Source organism: Macaca thibetana, chromosome X (assembly GCF_024542745.1).
Source record: "Macaca thibetana thibetana isolate TM-01 chromosome X, ASM2454274v1, whole genome shotgun sequence".
In the NCBI taxonomy this organism is placed as follows: Eukaryota; Metazoa; Chordata; class Mammalia; order Primates; family Cercopithecidae; genus Macaca; species Macaca thibetana.
Window position 1 is genome coordinate 73,143,571 of NC_065598.1, and position 26,150 is coordinate 73,169,720.

Consider the following 26,150-nt stretch of genomic DNA (forward strand, 5'->3'; position numbering starts at 1 on the left):
ATAATTCATTTTGAGTTAATTTTTGTATAAGGTGTAAGAAAGGCGTCCAGTTTCAGTTGTCTGCATATGGCTAGCAGTTTTCCCAACAACATTTATTAAATTGGGAATCCTTTCCCCCTTTCTTGTTTTTGTCAGGTTTCTCAAAGATCAAATGGTTGTAGATGTGTGGTGTTTTTTCTGAGGGCTCTGTTCTGTTCCATTGGTCTATATATTTGTTTTAGTACCAATACCATGCTGTTTTGGAGCCTTGTAGTATAGTTTGAAGTCAGGTAGCATGATGCCTCCAGCTTTGTTCTTTTTGCTTAGGATTGTCTTGGCTATGTGGGCTCTTTTTTGGTTCAATATGAAATTTAAAGTAGTTTTTTCTAATTCCTTAAAGAAAGACAAAGGTAGCTTAATGGAGATACTATTGAATCTATAAATTACTTTGGGCCATATGGCCACTTTCACAATATTGATTCTTCCTATCCATGAACATGGAATCTTTTTCCAATTATTCGTGTCCTCTCTTATTTCCTTGACCAGTGGTTTGTAGTTCTCCTTGAAGAGTTCCTTCAAATCCCTTGTAAGTTGTATTCCTAGGTATTTTATGCTGTTTGTACCAATTGTGAATGGGAGTTCACTCATGATTTGGCTCTATTTATCTATTATTGGTGTATAGCAATCCTTGTGATTTTTGCATATCGATTTTATATCCTGAGACTTTGCTGAAGTTGCTTATCGGTTTAAGGAGATTTGGGGCTGAGATGATGAGGTTTTCTCAATATAGAATCATGTCATCTGCAAACAGATAATTTGACTTCCCCTTTTCCTATTTGAATACCTTTTTTTTTTTTCTCTCTTTCCTGATTGGCCTGGCCAGAACTTCCAACACTATGTTGAATAGCAATGGTCAGAAAGGGCATCCTTGTCTTGTGCCAGTTTTCAAAGGGAATGCTTCCAGCTTTTGCTTCCAGCTTTTGCCCATTCAGTATGATATTGGCTCTGGGTGTGTCATAAATAGCTCTTATTTTTTTGAGATACATTCCATCAATATCTAATTTTTTAGAGTTTTTATCATGAAGATTGTTGAATTTTGTCGAAGGCCTTTTCTGCATCTATTGAGATAATCATGTGGTTTTGTCATTGTTTCTATTTAAGTGATGGATTACATTTATTGATTTATGTATGTTGAATCAGCCTTGCATACCAGGGTTGAAGCCGAGTTGATCGTGGTAGATAAGCTTTTGATGTGCTGCTGGATTCAGTTTGCCAGTATTGTATTGAGGATTTTTGCATGATGTTTATCGGGGATTTCAGGGATATTGGCCTGAAATTTCTTTTTTGTGTGTCTCTGCCAGGTTTTGGTATCAGGATGATGTTGGCCTCATAAAATGAGTTAAAGAGGATTTCCTCTTTTTCTATTGTTTGGAATGATTTCAGAAGCAATGGTACCAGCTCTTCTTTGTACCTCTGCTAAAATTCCGCTGTGAATCCATCTGGTCCTGAACATTTTTTGGATGGTGGTATATTAATTACTGCCTCAATTTCAAAACTTGTTATTGGTCTACTGAGGGATTCGACTTCTTTCTTGTTTAGACTTGGGAGAGTGTATGTGTCCAGGAATTTCCGTTTCTTCTAAATTTTCTAGTTTATTTAAGTAGAGGTGTTTATAGTATTCTCTGATGGTAGTTTGTATTTCCGTGGGATCAGTGGTGATTACCCCTTTATCATTTTTTATTGCATCTGTTTGGTTCTCTCTTTTCTTCTTTATTAGTCTGGATACTGGTCTATCTATTTTGTTGAAATTTTCAAAAAAAAAACAGCTCCTGGATTCATTTATTTGTGAAGGTTTTCTTCATGTCTCTATCCTCTTCATTTCTGCTCTGATATTTGTTGTCTTCTAGCTTTTGGATTTGTTTTGAATTTGAATTTGTTCTTCCTTCTCTAGTTCTTTTAATTGCAATGTTAGAGTGTTAATTTTAGATCTTTCCTGCTTTCTCTTGTGGGCATTTAGTGCTATAAATTTCCCTTTAAACACTGCTTTAAATATGTCCCCGACATTCTGGTGTTTTGTGCCTCCATTCTCATTAATTTCAAAGAACATCTTTATTTCTGCCTTAATTTTGTTATTTATCCAGTAGTCACTCGGGAGCAGGTTGTTCAGTTTCCATGTAGTTGTGTGGTTTTGAATGAATTTCTTAATCCTGAGTTCTAAATTGATTGCACTGTGGTCTGAGAGACTGTTTTTTATAATTTCTGTTATTTTGTATTTGCCAAGGAGTGTTTTACTTCCAATTATGTGGTCAATTTTAAAATAAGTGCAATGTGGTGCTGAGAAGAAAGTATATTCTTTGGATGTGAGGTGGAGAGTTTTGTAGATGTCTGTTAGGTTCACTTGGTCCAGAGCTGAGTTCAAGTCCTGAATATCCTTGTTAATTTTCTGTCTTGTTGATTTTTCTAATATTAACAGTGGGGTGTTAAACTGTCCCACTTTTATTGTGTGGGAGCCTAAGTCTATTTGTAGGTCTCTAAGGACTCACTTTATGAATCTGGGTGCTCCTGTATTGGGTGCATATTTGTTTAGAATATTTAGTTCTTCTTGTTGCATTGATCCCTTTACCATTATGTAATGGCCTTCTTTGTATTTTTTGATCTTTGTTGGTTTAAAGTTTGTTTTATCAGAGACTAGGATTGCAATCCCTGCTTTTATTGTTTTCCATTTGCTTGGTAAATATTCCTCCATCCCTTTATTTTGAGCTTATGTGCATCTTTGCACATAAGATGCATTTCCTGAATACAGCACACCGATGGGTCTTGACTCTTCATCCAATTTGCCAGTCTGTGTCTTTTGATTGGGGCATTTAGCCCATTTTCATTTAAGGTTAATATTGATATGTGTGAATTCGATACTGTTATTATGATGATAGCTGGTTATTTTGCCTGTTAGTTGATGCTGTTTCTTCATAGTGTCAATTGTCTTTAAAATTTGGTATGTTTTTGCAGTGGCTGTTACAAATTGCTCCTTTCCATGTTTAGTGCTTCCTTCAGGAGCTCTTGTAAGGCAAGCCTGCTGGTGACAAAATCTTTCAGCATTTGCTTGTCTCTAAAGGATTTTATTTCTCCTTCACTTATGAAGCTTAGTTTGGCTGGATATGAAATTCTGGGTTTAAATTTATTTTCTTTACAAATGTTAAATATTAGCCCCCCCCCCAACCTTCTGGCTTGTAGGGATTCTGCAGAGAGATCCGCTATTATTCTGAGGGCTTCCAATTGTTGGCAACACGATTTCTCTTTGACTGCCCTTAACATTTTTTCCTTCATTTCAACCTTGGTGAATCTGAAAATTACGAGTCTTTGGATTGCTCTTCTCGAGAAATATCTTCATGGTGTTCTCTGTGTTTCCTGAATTTGAATGTTGACCTGTCTTGCTAGGTTGAGGAAGTTGTCCTGGATTATATTCTGAAGAGTGTTTTCCAGCTTGGTTCCATTCTCCTCGTCACTTTCAGGTACACCAATCAAATGTAGCTTTGATCTTTTCACATACTCCCATGTTTCTTGGAGGCTTTGTTCATTCCTTTTCTTTCTTTTTTCTCTAACATTGTCTTCTCACTTTATTTCATTAAGTTGAGCTTAAATCTCTGGTATCCTTTCTTCTACCTGATCAATTTGGCTATGGATATTTGTGTATGCTTCATGAAGTTCTTGTGCTGTGTTTTACAGCTCCTTCTGGTCATTTATATTCTTCTTTAAACTAGTTATTCTAGTTAGCATTTCATCTAACCTTTTTTCAAGGTTCTTAGCTTTCTTACATTGGGTCAGAACATGCTCCTTTAGCTTGGAGGAGTTTATTACCCACCTTCTGAATCCTACTTCTGTCAACTCATCAAACTCATTCTCCGTCCAGTTTTGTTCCCTTGCTAGCAATAAGTTGTGATCTTTTGGAGGAGAAGAGGCATTCTTGTTTTTTGAATTTTTAGCTTTTTTTCACTTATTTCTCACTGTGTTTGTGAATTTATCTACCTTTGGTGTTTGATGTTCGTGACCTTCAGGTGGGATTTCTTAGTTGACGTCCTTTTTATTGATGTTGATGATATTCCTCTCTGTTCGTTAGTTTTCCTTCTAACGGGCCCCTCTGCTGCAGGTCTGCTGAAGTTTCCTGGAGGTCCACTCCAGACCTTTCCTGGATATCACCAGCAGAAGCTGCAGAACAGCAAAGATTGCTACCTGTTCCTTCCTCTGGAAGCTTTGTCCCAGAAGGGCACCCGCCAGATGCCAGCCAGAGCTCTCCTGTATGAGGTGTCTGTCAGCACCTACTGAGAGGTAGCCCCCAGTCAGGAGACACCAGGGTCAGGGACCCACTTGAGGAGACAGTCTGACCCTTAGCAGAGCTTGAACACTGTGCTAGGAAATCTGCTGCACTCTTCAGAGCCATCAGGTAGAGACAATTAAATCTGCTGAAGCTTCAACCACAGCCACCCCTTTCCCCAGGTGCTTTGTCCTAGGGAGTTGGGGGTTTTATCTATTGGCCTGTGATTGGGGCTGCTTTCTTTTTTTCAGAGATGTCCTGTCCAGAGAGGAGAAATCTAGTGAGGTAGTCTGGCCACAGTGACCTTGCTGAGCTCTGGTGGACTCTGCCCAGTTTGAACTTCCCAGAGGCTTTGTTTACACTGTGAGGGTAAAACCGCCTACTCAAGCCTCAGCAAGGCTGGATACTCCTCCCGCCACAAAGCTCAAGAGTCCCAGGTCTACTGGCTGGAAATTCTTGCTGTCAGCACAGCAGTCTGAGTCAACCTGGGGGCTGAAACCGGGATCTTAACTTGCTGGGCTCCATGGTGATGGGAACTGCCAAGCCAGATTACTTGGCTCCCTGGTTTCAGCCCCCTTTCCATTTTTTATATTAGCCACTTCTAGAGCATCTTTTCAGAAGGGTCTGTTTTTCTCCTTTGACCACTTTTTAATGGCATTATTTGTTTTCTCTTGTTGATTTGTGTAAGTATTTTATAGATTCTGAGTATTAATCATTTTTTTGGATGCATAGTTGGCAAATATTTTCTGAGTATTAATCGTTTTTTTGGATGCATAGTTGGCAAATATTTTCTCCCATTCTGTAGGCTGTCTGTTTACTCTGTTGATAGTTCCTTTTGCTGTGCAGAAGTTCTTTAGGTTAATTAGGTTGCAGAAGCTCTTTAGGTAAATAAGGTTCAACTTCTCAATTTTTGTTTTTGTTGTATTGTTTTTGAGGACTTAGCCAAAAATAATTCTGCCAAGGCTGATTTCAAGAAGAGTATTTACAGGCCAGATGCAGTGGCTTATGACTGTAATCCCAACAATTTAGGAGGCTGAGGCCAGTGGATTACTTGAGCCCAGAAGTTCGAGACAAGGCTAGGCAACATTGTGAGACCCAGTGTCTATAAAAAAAAAAAAAAGTAATAAATAAATAAAAAGAAGGGTATTTCTTAGGTTTATTTCTAGGATTTTTATAGTTTGAGGGTTTACTTTTAAGTCTTTAATCCATGTAGAGTTAATTTTTCTATATGATGAAACGTATAAATTGTTTTATTATTTCACGTGCGGTTAGCTACTTTTCTCCGAACCATTTACTAAATAAGAAATCCTTTCTCCATTGCTTATTTTTGTGTAGTTTGTTGAAGATCAGTTTATTTCTGGGTTCTCTATTCTGTTCCATTGTTCCATGTGTTTATTTTTGTACCAGTACCATGTTGTTTTGGTTACTATAGTCTTATAGTACAGTTTGAAGTCAGGTAATGTGATACCTCCAATTTTGTTCTTTTGGAATTGCTTTGGCTATTTGTATTCTTTTTTGGTTTCATATTAATTTTAGAATAGTTTTATCTAATTCTGTGAATAAAAACCATGTGGTCATTTGATAGAAACAGTATTGAGTCTGTAGATTGCTTTGGCTTGTAGAAACATTTTTATGATGTTGAATCTTCCAATGCATGACCGTGAAATGCTTATTTGTTTGTGTAATCTATGACTATTTTCATCAGTGTTTTCTAGTTCTCCTCATAGAGATCTTTCCTCCTTGGTTAGAAGTATTCCTAGGTATTTGTGTGTGTGTGTGTGTGTGACTGTTATAAAGGAAATAGCATTTTTTATTTGGCCCTCAGCTTGAACATTATTGGTGTATAGAATTGCTACTGTACATTGATTCTGGATCCTAAAACTTTATTTAAGTGGCTTATCATGTCTAGGATCCTTTTGGTGGAAACTTTAGAGTTTTCTAGGTATAGAATTATATCATCAGCAAAAAGAGATAATTTAACTTCTTTTCCAATTTGGATACCCTCTATTTTTTCTTCTTGCCTGATTCCTCTGACTAAGAATTTCAGTACCATGTTGAATAGCACTGGTGAGAGTGAAAATTCTTACCTTGTTCTAGTTCTTAGAGGTATGATTCTACTTTTTGCCCATTCAGTATGATGTTGGCTGTGGGTTTGTAACAGATGGCTCTTATGATTTTGAAGTATGTTCCTTTGATGCCTAATATGTTCACCATTTTTATCATGAAGGGATATTTGATTTTATTTAATGCTTTTTCTGCATCTATTAAAATGAAGTCAGATAACATGATTCTTCCAGCTTTGTTCTTGCTTTGGATTGCCTTGGCTATTCAGGTGATTTACTAATTCCATATAAATCTTAAAATGATTTTTTCTAGGTCTGTAAAGAATGTCGTTGGTAGTTTGATAGGAATAGCATTGAATGTGTACATTGCTTTGGGCAGTGTAGCAATTTAATAAATTTTATTCTTCCTATCCATGATCATGGGATATTTTTCCATTTATTTGTGTCTTCTCTAATTTCTTTGACCAGTGCTTTGTAATTCTCATTATAGAGATCTTTGACTTCCCTGGTTAGCTGATTCCTGGGTATTTTATTCCGTTTGTGGCAATTTTGAATGAGATTGCCGTTCTGATTGGATCTCAGTTTAGCTGTTGTTGGTGTATGGGAATGCTGTGATATTTGTACACGAATTTTGTATCCTGCAACTTTGCTGTAATTGTTTCATCAGTTGAAGGAACTTTGGGGCCAAGACTATGGGGTCTTCTAGCTATAAAATTACGTCATCTGTAAACAAAGATAGTTTGACTTCCTCTCTTCCTATTTGGACGCCCTTTATTTCTATCTCTTGCCTGATTGCTCTGGCTAGGACTTTCAATACTATGTTGAATAGAAATGGTGAGAGAGAGCATTCTTGTCTTGAGCTGATTTTCAGGGGAAATAATTTCAGCTTTTGCCCGCTCACAATAATGTTGGCTATGGGTTTGTCAAAATAGTAAGGCGACTCTATTTGTACTGCTATAATAGTAGGAATATAAATTTGCTGTAGTAATATAAATTTATTTGTGCTGTTATTGTAGTAGTAATATAAATTTAAATTTATAAAATTTGTTTATTATTTATTATTCATTTTATATTTATATTTATTTTATATTTATTATTTACCAGATTAATTAATAAATTTAATACATACTTTATTAAATTATTTAAATATGTTACATATGTTAAATAAATTTAAATATAAAATTAAAATAGTACGATGACTATTTTGTGCTGCTGAATTTGGTTTGTCAGTATTTTGTTGAGGATTTTTGCATCAATGTTCATCAAGGGTATTGGCCTGAAGTTTTCTTGGCATTGTGTCTCTGCCAGACTTTAAAATAAAGATAATGCTGGCCCCATAGAATGAGTTTAAGAGAAGTCCTTCCTTCTCAATTTTTGGGAATAGTTTCTGTAGAAATGGTACAAGCTCTTCTTTCACATCTCGTAGAGTTTGGCTGGGAATCCATTGGGACCTGGACTTTCCTAAGTTGGTAGGCTATTTATTGCTGATTCAATTTTGGAGTTCATCACTGGTCAGTTCAGGGAATCAATTTCTTCCTGGTTCAGTATTGGGAGGGTGTATGTGTACATGAATTTATCCATCTCTTCTAGGTTTTCTAGTTTGTGTGAATAGAGGTGTTCGTAGTAGTTTCTGATTATTGTTTTCTTCTGTGGAGTCAGTGGTAACATTCCCTTCATCATTTCTGATTGTATTTTTTTGGATCTTCTCTCTTTTCTTCTTAATCAGTCTGGCTAGTAGCCTACTTTATTAATAAATAAACAACCAATTCCTTAATTCATTCATATTTGAATGGTTTTTTGTGTGTCAATTTCCTTCAGTTCAGCTTTAATTTTTGTTATTTCTCATATTCTGCTAAATTTGAGGTTGATTTGTTCCTGTTGCTCTGATTATTTTACTTCTGAAGTAAGCTTGTTAATTTGAGATCTTTGCAATTTTGTGGCATGGGCATTTAGTACCATAAATTTCCCTCTTAACACTGTCCTTGCTGTGTCCTAGAGATTGTGGTATATTGTATCTTTATTTTTACTACTTTCTAAGAACTTCTTGAGTCCTGCCTTAATTTTATTCTTTATGCAAAAGTCATTCAGAAGAAGGTTGCGCAATTTACATGCAACTGTATGGTTTTGAGCACTTTTCTTAGTCCCCATTTCCAATTTTATTGTGCAGTTGTCAGACAGAGTAGTTGTTATGACTTCAGGTTTTTTTGTTGTTGCTGTTGTTTTTATATTTTAAGTTCTGGGTTACATGTGCAGAACATGCAGTTTCGTTACATAGGTATGCACATGCCATGGTGGTTTGCTGCACCCATCAACCCATCACCTACATTAGGTATTTCTCCTAATGTTATCCCTCCCATAGCCCACCACCCCAACAGGCCCCAGTGTGTGATTATTCCCTCCTTGTGTCCCTGTGTTCTTTTTATTCAACTCCCACTTATGAGTGAGAACATGTGGTGTTTGGTTTTCCGCTCTTGTGATAGTTTGCTGAGAACGATGGTTTCCAGCTTCATCCATGTCCCTGCAAAGGACATGAAATCATTCTTTTTTATGGCTACATAGTATTCCATGGTGTATATGTGCCACATTTTCTTTATCCAATCTATCATTGATGGGCATTTGGGTTGGTTCCCAGTCTTTGCTATTGTGAATAGTGCCGCAATAAACATACATGTGCATGTGTCTTTATTGTAGAATGATTATAATCTTTTGGGTAAATGCCCAGTAATGGGATTGCTGGGTCAAATGGTATTTCTACTTCTGGATCCTTGAGGAATCATCACACTCTCTTCCACAATGGTTGAACTAATTTACACTCCCACCAACAGTGTAAAAGCATTCCTATTTTTCCACAAGCGTTCCTATTTTTCGACAACCTCTCCAGCATCTGTTCTTTCCTGACTTTTTTTTTAATACTTTAAGATCTAGGGTACATGTGCACAACGTGCAGGTTTGTTGCATAGGTATACTTGTGCCATGTTGGTTTGCTGCACCCAATAACTCGTCATTTACATTAGGTATTTCTCCGAATTCTATTCCTCCCTGATAACCCCACCCCATGACAAGCCCCAGTGTGTGATGTTCCCCTTCCTGTGTCCAAGTGTTCTCAATGTTCAATTCCCACCTATGAGTGAGAACATGCGGTGTTTTGTTTTCTGTTCTTTTGATAGTTTGCTGAGAATGATGGTTTCCAGCTTCATCCATGTCCTTACAAAAAACATGAACTCATTCTTTTTTATGGCTGCATAGTATTCCATGTTGTATATGTGCCACATTTTCTTAATCCAGTCTATCAATGATGGACATTTGGGTTGGTTCCAAGTCTTTGCTATTGTGAATAGTGCCACAATAACCATGTGTGTGCATGTGTCTTTACAGTAGAATGATTTATAATCCTTTGGGTATATACCTAGTAATGGGATTGCTGGGCCAAATGGTATTTCTAGTTCTAGATCCTTGAGGAATCGCCACACTGTCTTCCACAATGGTTGAATTAGTTTACACTTTCACCAACAGTGTAAAAGCATTCCTATTTCTCCACATCCTCTCCAGCATCTGTTGTTTCCTGACTTTTTAATGATCACCATTCTAACTGGTGTGAGATGGCATCTCATTGTGGTTTTGTTTTGCATTTCTCTAATGACCAGTGATGATCAGCATTTTTTCATATGTCTGTTTGTTGCATAAAAGTCTTCTTTTGAAAAAATGTCTGTTCATCTCCTTTGCCCACTTTTTTATGGGATTGTTTGATTTTTTGTGTGTGCTTTTTGTTGTTGCTGTTTTTTGTTTGTTTTTTGTTTTTTTGTAAATTTGCTTAAGTTCTTTGTAGATTCTGGATATTAGCCCTTTGTCAGATGGGTAGATTGCAAATATTTTCTTCCATTCTGTAGGTTGCCTGTTAACTCTGATGGTAGTTATTTTGCTGTGCAGAAGTTCTTTAGTTTAATTAGATCCCATTTGTCAATTTTGGCTTCTGTTGCCATTGCTTTTGGTGTTTTAGTCATGAAGTCCTCACCCATGCCTATGTCCTGCATGGTATTGCCTAGGTTTTCTTCTAGTGTTTTTATGGTTTTAGGTCTGACATTTAAGTCTTTAATTCATCTTGAGTTAATTTTTGTGTAAGGTGTTTGGAAGGGATCCAGTTTCAGCTTTCTACATATGGCTAGCCAGCTTTCCCAGTACTCTTTATTAAATAGGGAATCCTTTCCTCATTTCTGGTTTTTGTCAGGTTTGTCAAAGATCAGATGGCTGTAGATGTGTGGTATTATTTCTGAGGGCTCCGTTCTGTTCCATTGTTCTGTATCTCCGTTTGGGTACCAGTACCATGCTGTTTTGCTTACTGTAGCCTTGTAGTACAGTTTGATGTCAGGTAGCATGATGCCCCCAGATTTGTTCTTTTTGCCCAGAATTATCTTGGCAATTCAGGCTCTTTTTTGGTTCTACATGAACTTCAAAGTAGTTTTTTCCAATTCTGTGAAGAAAGTTATTGGTAGCTTGATGGGCATGGCATTGAATCTATAAATTACTTTGGACAGTATGGCCATTTTCACAATGATTCTTTCTATCCGTGAGCATGGAATCTTTTTCCATTTGTTTGTGTCCTCTCTTATTTCCTTGAGCAGTGGTTTGTAGTTCTCCTTGAAGAGGTCCTTCACATCCCTTGACAGCTGTATTCCTAGGTATTCTATTCTCTTTGAAGCAATTGTGAATGGGATTTCACTCATGATTTGATGCTCTGTTTGTCTGTTATTGTTGTATAAGAATTCTTGTGAGTTTTGCACATTAGTTTTGTATCCTGAGACTTTGCTGAAGTTGCTTATCAGCTAAAGGAAATTTTGGGCCGAGATTATGGTGTTTTCTAAATATACAATCATGTCATCTGCAAACAGAAACAATTTGACTTCCTGTCTTCCTACTTGAATATTCTTTATTGCTTTCTCTTGCCTGATTGCCCTGGCCAGAGCTTGCAATACTATGTTGAATGGCAGTGGTCAGAGAGAGCATCCTTGTCTTGTGCCTGCTTTCAGAGTGAATGCTTCCAGTTTTCATCCATTCAATATGATATTGGCTGCGGGTTTGGACTGTTTTTGGTTGGTAGGATATTAATTATTGCCTCAATTTCAGAACCTGTTATTGGTCTATACAGACATTCAACTTCTTCCTGGTTTAGTCTTGGGAGGGTGCATGTGTCCAAGAATTTGTCCATTTCTTCTAGGTTTTCTAGTTTACTTGCATAGAGGCATTTATAGTATTCTTTGATGGTAGTTTGCATTTCTGTGGGATCGGTGGGATACCCCCTTTATCATTTTTTATTGTGTCTATTTTATTCTTCTCTCTTTTCTTCTTTATTAGTCTAGCTAGCGGTCTATCGATTTTGTTGATCTTTTCAAAAAACCAGCTCCTGTATTCATTGATTTTTTGGAGGGTTTTTTGTGTCTCTATCTCCTTCAGTTCTGCTCTGATCTTAGTTATTTCTTGCCTTCTACTAGCTTTTGAATGTGTTTCCTCTTGTTTCTCTAGTTCTTTTAATTGTGTTGTTAGGGTGTCGATTTTAGATCTCTCTTTCTTTCTCTTGTCGGCATTTATTGCTATAAACTTCCCTCTACACACTGCTTTAAATGTGTCCCAGAGATTCTGGTACATTGTGTCTTTGTTCTCATTGGTTTCAAAGAACATCTTTATATCTGTCTTTATTTCATTTATTATGCATTATTCATTCAGGAGCAGGTTGTTCAGTTTCCATTTAGTTGTGTGGTTTTGAGTGAGATTCTTAATTCTGAGTTCTAGTTTGATTGCACTGTGGTCTGGTTTGTTGTGATTTCTGTTCTTTTACATTTGCTCGGGAGTGTCTTACTTCCAATTATGTGGTCAATTTTAGAATAAGTGCAATGTGGTATTGAGAAGAATGTATATTCTGTTGATTTCGGGTGGAGAGTTCCATAGATGTCTATTAGGTCCACTTGGTTCAGAGCTGAGTTCAACTCCTGGATATCCTTGTTAATTTTCTCTCTCATTGATCTAATATTGACAATGTGGTGTCAACATCTCCCATTATTATTCTGTAGGAGTCTAAGTCTCCTCGTAGGTCTCTAAGAACTTGCTTTATGAATCTGGGTGCTCCTGTATTGGGTGAGTATTTGTTTAGCATAGTTAGCTCTTCTTGTTGAATTGATCTCTTTACCATTATGTAATAACCTTCTTTGTCTCTGTTGGTCTTTGTTGGTTTAAAGTGCGTTTTAACAGAGACCAAGATTGCAAAATCCCCTGCTTTTTTTTTTTCTTTCCATTTGCTTGGTAAGTCTTCCTCCATCCCTTTATTTTGAGCCTATGTGTGTCTTTGCACATGGGATGGGTCTCCTGAATATAGCACACTGATGGGTCTTGACTCTTTATCCAATTTGCCAGTCTTTATGTTTTAATTGGGGCATTTAGCCTATTTACATTTAAGGTTAATATTTTTTATGTGTGAATTTGATGCTGTCACTATAATGCAAGCTGTTTATTTCGCCCATTAATTGACGCAGTTTCTTCATAGTGTCAATGGTCTTTACAATTTGGCATGTTTTGCAGTGACTGATATTGTTGTTCCTATCCATGTTTAGTGCTTTCTTCAGGAGCTCTTGAAAAGCAGGCCTGATGGTGACAAAATCTCTGGCATTTGTTGTGTGTAAAGGATTTTATTTTCCTTCACTTATGAAGCTTAGTTTGACTGGATATTAAATTCTGGGTGGAAAATTCTTTTCTTTAAGAATGTTGAATATTGGCCCCCACTCTCTTCTGGCTTTCTGCAGAGAGATCCGCTGTTAGTCTGATGGGCTTCCCTTTGTGGGTAACATGACCTTTCACTCTGGCTGCCCTTGAAATTTTTTCCTTCACTTCAACCTTGGAAAATCTGACAGCTATATGTCTTGGGCTTGCTCTTCTTGAGGAGTATCTTTGTGGCGTTCTCTGTATTTCTTGAATTTGAATGTTGGCCTGCCTTGCTAGATTGTGGAAGGTCTCCTGGATAATAGCCTAAAGAGTGTTTTCTAACTCGGTTCCTTTCTCCCTGTCACTTTCAGATACACCAGTCAAATGTAGATTTGGTCTTCTCACATATCCCATATTTCTTGGATGCTTTGTTCATTTCTTTTCACTCTTTTTTTCTCTGATCTTGTCTCAGTTTGTTGGTTTTCTTTTTTTTTTTTTTTTTTTTTTTTACATTTTCTGCGGAGTTTTCTTATGATCAATTATGTGATCGATTTTAGAGTATGTGCCATGTGGCAATAAGAAAAATGTATATTTTGTTGTGTTTGAGTTGAGAGTTCTGCAGATGTCTATCAGGTCCATTTGATCTAGTGCTGAGTTTAGGTCCTGAATGTCTTTGTTAATTTTGCACCTCTGTGATATAATGCTGTCAGTGGTGTACTGAAGACTCCAATGTAGGAGTTTCTCTTGCAAGGTCTGTAAGAACTTGCTTTATAAATCTGGGTGCTCCTCTGTTGGGTGCATACATATTTAGAATAGTCAGCTTTTCTCATTGAATCGAACCTTTTACTATTATGTAATGCCATTTTTGTCTGCTAAAAATCTTTTTAGATTTAAAGAATGTTTTGTCTGAAATTAGGTTTGCAACCCCTGCTTTTTCTGTTTTCCTTTTTCTTGGTAGATTTTTCTCCATCTCTTTGAGTGTCTGTCTGCCAATGCATGTGAGATGTGTGTGTTGAAGACAGCATACTAATGGGTCTTGGTTTATTATCTAGCTTGTCACTCTACATCTTTAATTAGGGCATTTAGCTGACTTACACTCAAGGTTAGTCTTGAAGTGTGTGGATTTGATCCTATTATTGTGCTACAAGCTGTTTATTATGTTGACTTGTTTGTGTTGTCGCCTTACAGTGACTCTGGCCTGTGTTTTTAAGTGTGTTTTTGTATTAGCTAGCATTGATTGGTCTCTTGTTTCTATATTTAGTACTTCTTTCAAGATCTCTTGTAAGGCACATCTCGTGGTAATGATGTCTCTCAACATTTGCTTATCTGAAAATAATCTTAGTTCTCTTTCACTTAGGAAGCTTAATTTAGCTGGATATCAAATCATTGGTTGAAGATCTTTTTTCTTTAAGAATGTTGAATATGGGTCCCCAATTTCTTCTGGCTTGCAAGGCTTCAGCTGAGTGTTCTGCTATTAGCCTGACAGGAATCCCTTTGTAGGTGACCTGCCCTTTCTTTCTAGCTGCCTTTAACATTCTTTCTTTCATTTCAATCCTGGAAAATCCAACAATTAGGTTTCTTGGGGATAATATTCTTGTGTAGAATCTTGCAGGAGTTATCTGTATTTCCTGAATTTGACTGTAGGCCTCTCTGTCAAGGATGGGAAAGTTTTCATGCATGATATTCTGAAATATATCTTCCAAGTTTGCTTTCCCCTTCTTCTATTCAGGGATGCCAATGATTCATACATTTGGTCTCCTTTCATAATCCCACACTTCACTTCTTGGATGTTTTGTTCATTCCTTTTTATTTTTCCTTTTTTTTTTTTTTTTTTTTTTTTTTTTTGTCTATCCTATTCAGATAACCAGTCTTCAAGTTTTGAGGTTCTTTCCTCTGCTTGGCTTATTCTTCTGTTAATATTTGTGACTGCATTGTGAAATCTTGTGTTATTCAGCTCTGTCAGACCCATTAGACTCTTTTATACTAGCTATTTTATCCTTCAGCTCCTGTATCACTTTACTGTGATTCTTATTTTCCTTGGATTGGGTTTTGCCATCCTCCTGAATCTCAATGACCTTTCTACTTGTCCATATTTTGAATTGTTTCTATCATTCCAGCCAGTTTGGCCTGATTAAGAACTCTTGTTGAAGAATGGTGCAGTCATTTGAAGGACATATGACACTCTGGCCATTTGAGTTACCAAAGTTCTTGCATTGATTCTGTATTGTCTCTCTGTGAGTGTTCCTTTAACTGGAGTGTAAATTGAATACAGCCAATAGAGTTCTTTTCTGTGATGTTTTCACTGGGCTGAAGCTTTGTGTAGGGTATTTATTTGAAGCTGACTTTTTGTCTCTGGTTTCAGGGGGAGTATGTCAATGAGGTATTTTTGGTTGTGAAACTTCGGAGTGTAATCCAGCAGGTAACACTTAGACTTGTTGGTCAGTTGGCAGACCCTTGCTTAGTGGTTTGGCTCCCCTATGTTTACTAACAGTTGTAGTCATGTTCTCTTTCAGTGCTCTGAAAGTGTGGGTTTCTCTCCCCCTTGAGTGCTGGCTGTAGTTCATGACTTGGCACTCCTGGGCTGCTCATTGCAGCCCTGGGGCAATCTCAGTGTTTATGTTTCTTCCCCAGCTTAAAGACAGCAGAGGAAGAGATCCTTGTACTGGTTGTGGCCAAGGATCACTTGCTTTACTCCTGGGGACTCCACCCCAGGAGTAAGCCTGCTGCTTACTATAGCAGCCTGCTGATGTAGGTCAGCCTACTGCTCCCTCTGAGAGCTCCATCACAGAGAGGTACAGACCTGTTGTCAACCCAGAAGCACCTGTAGAAGGTGACTGGAGGTGCCTTGCCTCTACCACTGTGGTGAATGTCTAGAGGAATGCAGGTACATCTGCATCTGCTAGCACTCTGCTGAAGCTGCTGCACCTCACACCCCCAGTGCAGTGGACTCCAAATGTTGAAGAGCCAAAGAACAACATCAGGACCCATCATGAGGCCTCCCACAGTTGCAGCATGCAGTCAAGTAGTTAGGAGTTGAGCACTGGCCTCCTAAAATCTCCCAGAAGCAAAACCAGTCATCTGAATCCCTTTTATACCACAGTCAAACACTCAAGGTTATCAAATAGGATAAGGGGGGGGAACAATTGAATGGTCAGCAACCTCAAAGATTGAAGGTAGATAAGCCCACAAAGATGAGAATGAATCAGCACAATAACACTGAAAACTCAAAAAGCCAGAATGTCTTCTTTCCTCCAAATGGCGGCATCATCTCTCTTGCAAGGATTTTGAACCAGGCTGAGGTTGAGATGGCATAAATTACAGAAGTAAAATTCAGAATGTGGATAGAAATGAATTTCATTGAGCTACAGGAGTATGTTGTAACCCAATGCAAGGAAGCTGAAAATTATGATAAAACATTGCAGGAGCTGACCGACAAAATAGCCAGTGTAGAGAAGAACGTATCTGACCTCATAGAGCTGAAAAACACACTGCAAGAACTTTATAATCCAACCAAAAGTATTAATAGCAGAATAGACCAAGCAGGGGAAGAATCTCAGAGCTTGAAGAATGGCTTTCTGAATAAAGATAGGCAGACAAGAATAGAGAAAAAAGAATGAAAAGGAATGAACAAAACCTGTGAGAAGTATGAAATTATGTAAAGAAACCAAATCTTTACAGAATAGAGTGGGGAGCCCCTGCTAGAAACTGTGTGTGCTGTTGCACTGGAGGTAGTGTTGGCTTGGGGTGGGGTGCTGACTAGTGCAGGTCTGGTTCCCTTCTCTGCCCCACAAGCAAATGTAATTGCTCAGTGTATAGAAGGGTCCCCTGTTCTCTGTGCAGCATCAGCGCAAGGGCAGGGTGCTGGCAGGGGTAGGGCTTGATGGCTCTGTGCCTGCAAAAGCTGTCAGCAATGGCGGTCAGTGAGGGTGGTGGGGCATGCTGCACTCCCACACACTGGTGAAGCGAGCAAAAGAAAGCCCGCCTGTGCGGACACACCAGCAAGGTGAGGTGGGGTGTTGTTGTGGGCCCAGGGGAAGCTGCAGTATGGGGAAGAAACGTGTGATCTGATGCACGTCCATAGGGGCCAACTTACTGGAGCTCTCCACTGATCAGACATAGTCTGCCAGCACAGAAGCCATGGCGTAGGCCCCTAGGGCACCTGAGACTTCCCTGTAAGCAGGCATGGCTGGGGTGCAGCCCTGGGAGAGGCCAATAAATTGAGCAGTGCTCAGGTCGGACCAGCCCCATCTGATGTGCCAGACTGCCCTGCAGAGATCAGGCCTGACAGTTCCCCTAGGGCAAAAGTATCTTATGGAAGCAAGTAGAGCATAAAAGGACGGCCATCCCTGGCCATGCTTCACTAAAGATATTCCTGTATCAAAACCTCTGTGTTTCACAGCAGCTGGCTTGCTGCCCCACCACTTTGCTTGTCTCCTGGGGGCTCCACCACAAAGAGATGTGGGTCAGCAATTGCTCAGTGTAATCAGCCCAGGATAAAAAGTCTGTGATGCAAGCTCAAGCCAGGGTTTCCCTGACAGGTGATGAGCAGTGGGGGCTGTGTGGATCCCGTACGAGATGAAATGGCCTCCTTTCCTTGGGTGGACTGCAGCTTGTTGGACATGCAGATAAAGCACTTGGGGTCTTTGTTCCTTCATTAGTCTGAGGGTAGCAAGGACAGTTCCACTGAAGATGTAGTGGCAGAGGCTTTCAGTTGCCCCTGGAGGCTCTGTCCAGGGAGTTGCAGAGTTACAACTGGAACCTAGGCGTGAAGGATCAGCTTAGTGAGGAGGTATGGAAACAGGCACCCACATAACAGTCTGGCCACTTTTCCGTAGGGCTGCTGCGGTATGCTGGGGGTCTCCTCCCATCCCTAGTCACCAGTGAAGGCTGTGAAACAGCAAAGATGGCAGCCTGCCTCTCCCTCTGAGAGCTCCATCTCAGGAAGGTGCAGACCTGCTGCCAGCTCAAACACACCTGTAGGAAGTGGCTGGAGACCCTGGTTGGGAGCTTTCACCCAGTGAGAAGAAATGGGATTGAGGGCCTACTTTAAAAAGCAGTCTAGCCAGGTTTTCATAGAGCAGCTGTGCTGTGCTGGGAGTCTGCTTCAGCCTCCAGTCACCTCAGACACTCCAAAGCCCAACAGCTGGAATGGTTAAGTCACCCAAACAGCAACGATGGTGGCAGACCCCTCTCTCTAGGAGCTCCATCACAGGGAGGTTTCAAAACTCTGTTGGCCAGAGAACACCAGCAGGGATGGCTGGAGGCCCCAGTTGGGAGGTGTCACTCAGTGAGGAGGAATGGGATTGGGAACCCACTTTAGACAACAGTCTGGTCACATTTTCACAGAGTAGTTGTGCTGGCTGAGAAGACCACCTCTGCCCCCAGTTGGCTTGGACTCTCCAAAGCCTGAAGGCTGGAATGGCTAAATCTCCCAAACAGCAAAGATGGCAGCTCAGTCCCCATGCTGGGAGCTCTATCGCAGGGAGGTGTAACATCGCTATCTGTGGCTATCTGGAAATCAATCCAGTGGGTCTTATTCTGTGAGGTGCCACGGAAGAGGGGCCTGCAGATTGTTCTGCTCAGCCCCCTGGATTCAGCCTCTTTCCTAGGGTTATGCACATGAGTCTAACCTGCTTTGCCAGAGTTGCAGCTACTTTTGCTGGGAAGCCCAGAAAGCCCGAATATCTAAGGCTCCCATATCTACACACGTACCTGATTGGCTGCTCTGCCAAGACTCCACATAGTTCTGTGTGTCATACCGAAGGCCCTGGTGGAGTGGGTTCATAAGGGAATCTCCTAAGGGTTGCAAAGATCTATGGGAGAAGTGTGGATTTCTAGGTTGGCACATTCACTCACTGCTTCATGGGTGGGGGAGATTCCCTCGTCTCCATGTCGCTCCTGTGTGGGATGTCATTCTGCCTTGCTTTTCTCCATTCTCTGGGCATCAAGTTGTTTCCTTGATTAGTTCCAATGTGAGTACCTGGATGTTTCAGTTGAAGGTGCTGTATTTACTAACCCTTTCTATTCCTCTTCATGAGAGTCACACACACTAGCTGTTTCTAGTTGACCATCTTGGCCACCTCTGAATGTATGTTGTTTAAGCCACCTAGCCAGTGGCATTTTGTTTATGGTAGTTCCAGAAAACTAATATAGGACTTCATGCCAAAAAAGAAATTCATACATTAAAAACTCGTTGACTACATTACACAACATATGCATATAAGAAATCCACACTTCTACTCTCTGAATATATAAAAAATTTAACAATAATCTTAATAAGGAGGCGAAGCAAGATGGCCGAATAGGAACAGCTCCAGTCTCCAACTCCCAGCGCGAGCGACACAGAAGACCGGTGATTTCTGCATTTTCAACTGAGGTACTGGGTTCATCTCACTGGGGAGTGCCGGACGATCGGTGCTGGTCAGCTGCTGCAGCCCGACCAGCGAGAGCTGAAGCAGGGCGAGGCATCGCCTCACCTGGGAAGTACAAGAGGGAAGTGAATCCCTTTTCCTAGCCAGGGGAACTGAGACACACAACACCTGGAAAATCGGGTAACTCCCACCCCAATACTGCACTTTAAGCAAACAGGCACACCAGGAGATCATATCCCACACCTGGCCGGGAGGGTCCCACACCCACGGAGCCTCCCTCATTGCTAGCACAGCAGTCTGTGATCTACCGGCAAGGCAGCAGCGAGGCTGGGGGAGGGGCGCCCGCCATTGCTGAGGCTTAAGTAGGTAAACAAAGCTGCTGGGAAGCTCGAACTGGGTGGAGCTCACAGCAGCTCAAGGAAACCTGCCTGTCTCTGTAGACTCCACCTCTGGGGACAGGGCAATAACAAACACAGCCGAAACCTCTGCAGATGCAAACGACTCTGTCTGACAGCTTTGAAGAGAGCAGTGGATCTCCCAACATGGAGGTTGAGATCTGAGAAGGGACAGACTCCCTGCTCAAGTGGGTCCCTGACCCCTGAGTAGCCTAACTGGGAGACATCCCCCACTAGGGGCAGTCTGACACCCCACACCTCACAGGGTGGAGTACACCCCTGAGAGGAAGCTTCCAAAGCAAGAATCACACAGGTACACTCGCTGTTCAGCAATATTCTATCTTCTGCAGCCTCTGCTGCTGACACCCAGGCAAACAGGGTCTGGAGTGGACCTCAAGCAATCTCCAACAGACCTACAGCTGAGGGTCCTGACAGTTAGAAGGAAAACTATCAAACAGGAAGGACACCTACACCAAAACCCCATCAGTACATCACCATCATCAAAGACGAGAGGCAGATAAAACCACAAAGATGGGGAAAAAGCAGGGCAGAAAAGCTGGAAATTCAAAAAATAAGAGCGCATCTCCCCCGGCAAAGGAGCGCAGCTCATCGCCAGCAACGGATCAAAGCTGAACGGAGAATGACTCTGACGAGATGAGAGAAGAAGGCTTCAGTCCATTAAATTTCTCAGAGCTAAAGGAGGAATTACGTACCCAGCGCAAAGAAACTAAAAATCTTGAAAAAAAAGTGGAAGAATTGATGGCTAGAGTAATTAATGCAGAGAAGGTCCTAAACGAAATGAAAGAGATGAAAACTATGACACGAGAAATACGTGACAAATGCACAAGCTTCAGTAACTGACTCAATCAACTGGAAGAAAGAGTATCAGCGATTGAGGATCAAATGAATGAAATGAAGTGAGAAGAGAAACCAAAAGAAAAAAGAAGAAAAAGAAATGAACAAAGCCTGCAAGAAGTAAGGGATTATGTAAAAAGACCAAATCTACGTCTGATTGGGGTGCCTGAAAGTGAGGGGGAAAATGGAACCAAGTTGGAAAACACTCTTCAGGATATCATCCAGGAGAACTTTCCCAACCTAGTAGGGCAGGCCAACATTCAAATCCAGGAAATACAGAGAACGCCACACAGATACTCCTCGAGAAGAGCAACTCCAAGACACATAATTGCCAGATTCACCAAAGTTGAAATGAAGGAAAAAATCTTAAGGGCAGCCAGAGAGAAAGGTCGGGTTACCCACAAAGGGAAGCCCATCAGACTAACAGCAGATCTCTCGGCAGAAACTCTACAAGCCAGAAGAGAGTGGGGGCCAATATTCAACATTCTTAAAGAAAAGAATTTTAAACCCAGAATTTCATATCCAGCCAAACTAAGTTTCATAAGTGAAGGAGAAATAAAATCCTTTACAGATAAGCAAATGCTTAGAGATTTTGTCACCACTAGGCCTGCCTTACAAGAGATCCTGAAGGAAGCACTAAACATGGAAAGGAACAACCGGTACCAGCCATTGCAAAAACATGCCAAAATGTAAAGACCATCGAGGCTAGGAAGAAACTGCATCAACTAACGAGCAAAATAACCAGTTAATAGCATAATGGCAGGATCAAGTTCACACATAACAATCTTAACCTTAAATGTAAATGGACTAAATGGTCCAATTAAAAGACACAGACTGGCAAACTGGATCAAGAGTCAAGACCCATCAGTCTGCTGTATTCAGGAGACCCATCTCACACGCAGAGACATACATAGGCTCAAAATAAAGGGATGGAGGAAGATTTACCAAGCAAATGGAGAACCAAAAAAAGCAGGGGTTGCAATACTAGTCTCTGATAAAACAGACTTTAAACCATCAAAGATCAAAAGAGACAAAGAAGGCCATTACATAATGGTAAAGGGATCAATTCAACAGGAAGAGCTAACTATCCTAAATATATATGCACCCAATACAGGAGCACCCAGATTCATAAAGCAAGTCCTTAGAGACTTACAAAGAGACTTAGACTCCCATACAATAATAATGGGAGACTTCAACAGTCCACTGTCAACATTAGACAAATCAACGAGAAAGAAAGGTAACAAGGATATCCAGGAATTGAACTCATTTCTGCACCAAGCAGAACTAATAGACATCTATAGAACTCTCCACCCCAAATCAACAGAATATACATTCTTCTCAGCACCACATCGTACTTACTCCAAAATCGACCACGTAATTGGAAGTAAAGCACTCCTCAGCAAATGTACAAGAACAGAAATTATAACAAACTGTCTCTCAGACAACACTGCAATCAAACTAGAAATCAGGACTAAGAAACTCAATCAAAACCGCTCAACTACATGGAAACTGAACAACCTGCTCCTCAATGACTACTGGGTACATAACGAAATGAAGGCAGAAATAAAGATGTTCTTTGAAACCAATGAGAACAAAGATACAACATACCAGAATCTCTGGGACACATGTAAAGCAGTGTGTAGAGGGAAATTTATAGCACTAAATGCCCACAAGAGAAAGCAGGAGAGATCTAAAATTGACACTCTAACATCGCAATTAAAAGAACTAGAGAAGCAAGAGCAAACACATTCGAAAGCTAGCAGAAGGCAAGAAATAACTAAGATCAGAGCAGAACTGAAGGAGATAGAGACACAAAAAACTCTCCAAAAAATCAATTAATCCAGGAGTTGGTTTTTTGAAAAGATCAACAAAATTGACAGACCACTAGCAAGACTAATAAAGAAGAAAAGAGAGAAGAATCAAATCGACGCAATTAAAAATGATAAAGGGGATATCACCACCGACCCCACAGAAATACAAACTACCATCAGAGAATACTGTAAACACCTCTACACAAATAAACTGGAAAATCTAGAAGAAATGGATAATTTCCTGGACACTTACACTCTTCCAAGACTAAACCAGGAAGAAGTTGAATCCCTGAAGAGACCAATAGCAGGCTCTGAAATTGAGGCAATAATTAATAGCCTACCAACCAAAAAAAGTCCAGGACCAGATGGATTCACAGCTGAATTCTACCAGAGGTACAAGGAGGAGTTGGTACCATTCCTTCTGAAACTATTCCAATCAATAGAAAAAGAGGGAATCCTCCCTAACTCATTTTATGAGGCCAACATCATCCTGATACCAAAGCCTGGCAGAGACACAACAAAAAAAGAGAATTTTAGACCAATATCACTGATGAACATCGATGCAAAAATCCTCAATAAAATACTGGCAAACCAGATTCAGCAACACATCAAAAAGCTTATCCACCATGATCAAGTGGGCTTCATCCCTGGGATGCAAGGCTGGTTCAACATTCGCAAATCAATAAACATAATCCAGCATATCAACAGAACCAAAGACAAGAACCACATGATTATCTCAATAGATGCAGAAAAGGCTTTTGACAAAATTCAACAGCCCTTCATGCTAAAAACGCTCAATAGGACCGGCGCGGTGGCTCACGCCTGTAATCCCAGCACTTTGGGAGGCCGAGGCGGGCGGATCACAAGGTCAGGAGATCGAGACCACGGTGAAACCCCGTCTCTACTAAAAATACAAAAAATTAGCCAGGCGCGGTTGTGGGCGCCTGTAGTCCCTGCTACTCAGGAGGCTGAGGCAGGAGAATGGCGTAAACCCGGGAGGCGGAGCTTGCAGTGAGCCGAGATCGTGCCACTGCACTCCAGCCTGGGCGACAGAGCGAGACTCTGTCTCAAAAAAAAAAATGAAAAAAAAATTAAAAAAAAATAATAAAAAAAAAATAAAAACACTCAATAAATTCGGTATTGATGGAACGTACCTCAAAATAATAACAGCTATTTATGACAAACCCACAGCCAATATCATACTGAATGGGCAAAAACTGGAAAAATTCCCTTTGAAAACTGGCACAAGACAGGGATGCCCACTCTCACCACTCCTATTCAACATAGTGTGGGAAGTTCTGGCTAGGGCAATTAGGCAAGAGAAAGAAATCAAGGGTATTCAGTTAGGAAAAGAAGAAGTCAAACTGTCCCTGTTTGCAGATGACGTGATTGTATATTTAGAAAACCCCATTGTCTCAGCCCAAAATCTCCTTAAGCTGATAAGCAACTTCAGCAAAGTCTCAGGATACAAAATTAATGTGCAAAAATCACAAGCATTCTTATACACCAGTAACAGACAAACAGAGAGCCAAATCAGGAATGAACTTCCATTCACAATTGCTTCAAAGAGAATCAAATACCTAGGAATCCAACTTACAAGGGATGTGAAGGACCTCTTCAAGGAGAACTACAAACCACTGCTCAGTGAAATAAAAGAGGACACAAACAAATGGAAGAACATACCATGCTCATGGATAGGAAGAATCAATATCGTGAAAATGGCCATACTGCCCAAGGTAATTTATAGATTCAATGCCATCCCCATCAAGCTACCAACGAGTTTCTTCACAGAATTGGAAAAAACTGCTTTAAAGTTCATATGGAACCAAAAAAGAGCCCGCATCTCCAAGACAATCCTAAGTCAAAAGAACAAAGCTGGAGGCATCACGCTACCTGACTTCAAACTATACTACAAAGCTACAGTAACCAAAACAGCATGGTACTGGTACCAAAACAGAGATATAGACCAATGGAACAGAACAGAGTCCTCAGAAATAATACCACACATCTACAGCCATCTGATCTTTGACAAACCTGAGAGAAACAAGAAATGGGGAAAGGATTCCCTATTTAATAAACGGTGCTGGGAAAATTGGCTAGCCATAAGTAGAAAGCTGAAACTGGATCCTTTCCTTACTCCTTATACGAAAATTAATTCAAGATGGATTAGAGACTTAAATGTTAGACCTAATACCATAAAAATCCTAGAGGAAAACCTAGGTAGTACCTTTCAGTACATAGGCATGGGCAAAGACTTCATGTCTAAAACACCAAAAGCAACAGCAGCAAAAGCCAAAATTGACAAATGGGATTTCATTAAATTAAAGAGCTTCTGCACAGCAAAAGAAACTACCATCAGAGTGAACAGGCAACCTACAGAATGGGAGAACATTTTTGCAATCTACTCATCTGACAAAGGGCTAATATCCAGAACCTACAAAGAACTCAAACAAATTGACAAGAAAAAAACAAACAACCCCATCAAAAAGTGGGCAAAGGATATGAACAGACATTTCTCAAAAGAAGACATTCATACAGCCAACAGACACATGAAAAAATGCTCATCATCACTGGCCATCAGAGAAATGCAAATCAAAACCACAATGAGATACCATCTCACACCAGTTAGAATGGCGATCATTAAAAAGTCAGGAAACAACAGGTGCTGGAGAGGATGTGGAGAAATAGGAACACTTTTACACTGTTGGTGGGATTGTAAACTAGTTCAACCATTATGGAAAACAGTATGGCGATTCCTCAAGGATCTAGAACTAGATGTACCCTATGACCCAGCCATCCCATTACTGGGTATATACCCAAAGGATTATAAATTATGCTGCTATAAAGACACATGCACACATATGTTTATTGCAGCACTATTCACAATAGCAAAGACTTGGAATCAACCCAAATGTCCATCAGTGACAGATTGGATTAAGAAAATGTGGCACATATACACCATGGAATACTATGCAGCCATCAAAAAGGATGAGTTTGCGTCCTTTGTAGGGACATGGATGCAGCTGGAAACCATCATTCTTAGCAAACTATCACAAGAACAGAAAACCAAACACCGCATGTTCTCACTCATAGGTGGGAACTGAACAATAAGATCACTTGGACTCAGGAAGGGGAACATCACACACAGGGGCCTATCATGGGGAGGGGGGAGGGGGGAGGGATTGCATTGGGAGTTATACCTGATGTAAATGATGAGTTGATGGGTGCAGCACACCAACATGGCACAAGTATACATATGTAACAAACCTGCACGTTATGCACATGTACCCTACAACTTAAAGTATAATAATAATAAATAAATTTTTAAAAAAATCTTAATAATAACTAGTGAAGTAGAATGAGATTGGATTAATCTACTCAGGCTACCATAACAAAATACTTCAAATAGGGTCACTTAAACAATAGACATTTATTTTCTTATGGCTCTGGAGTCTACAAGTCCAAGATAAAGATGCCACAATTGATTTCCTCTAAGGCCCCTCTTTCTAGATTGTAAATGGCCACCTTTTCTCTATGTCCTCACATGGCCTTTCTTCTGTGCTTGTGGAATGGAAGTGGGTGTCCCTTCCTTTTCTCATACGGACACCAGTTCTTTCTGATTAGGACCCTACTCACATTACCTTGTTTAGCCTTAATTACCTTCTTAAAGTCCCTTTCCT

At 40.1% G+C, this 26,150-nt stretch overlaps 1 protein-coding gene across 12 annotated transcripts in view; it reads left to right on the plus strand.

Annotated features, from left to right (window-relative positions):
• LOC126946324 (cytochrome c oxidase subunit 7B, mitochondrial) overlaps positions 1-26,150 on the plus strand; it is a 1,159,743-nt gene that overhangs the window by 433,466 nt on the left and 700,127 nt on the right. Inside the window, exon 1 of one of the 12 annotated variants that reach the window (XM_050776491.1) lies at positions 4,492-4,495. The exons of 10 other annotated variants lie outside the window; for them this stretch is intronic. The gene's annotated coding sequence lies outside the window, so the exon portion shown is untranslated. Of the gene's footprint in view, positions 1-4,491; positions 4,496-16,171; positions 16,176-26,150 lie in introns of those variants that run through there. One more of the 12 variants, XM_050776459.1, reaches the window with a different exon arrangement.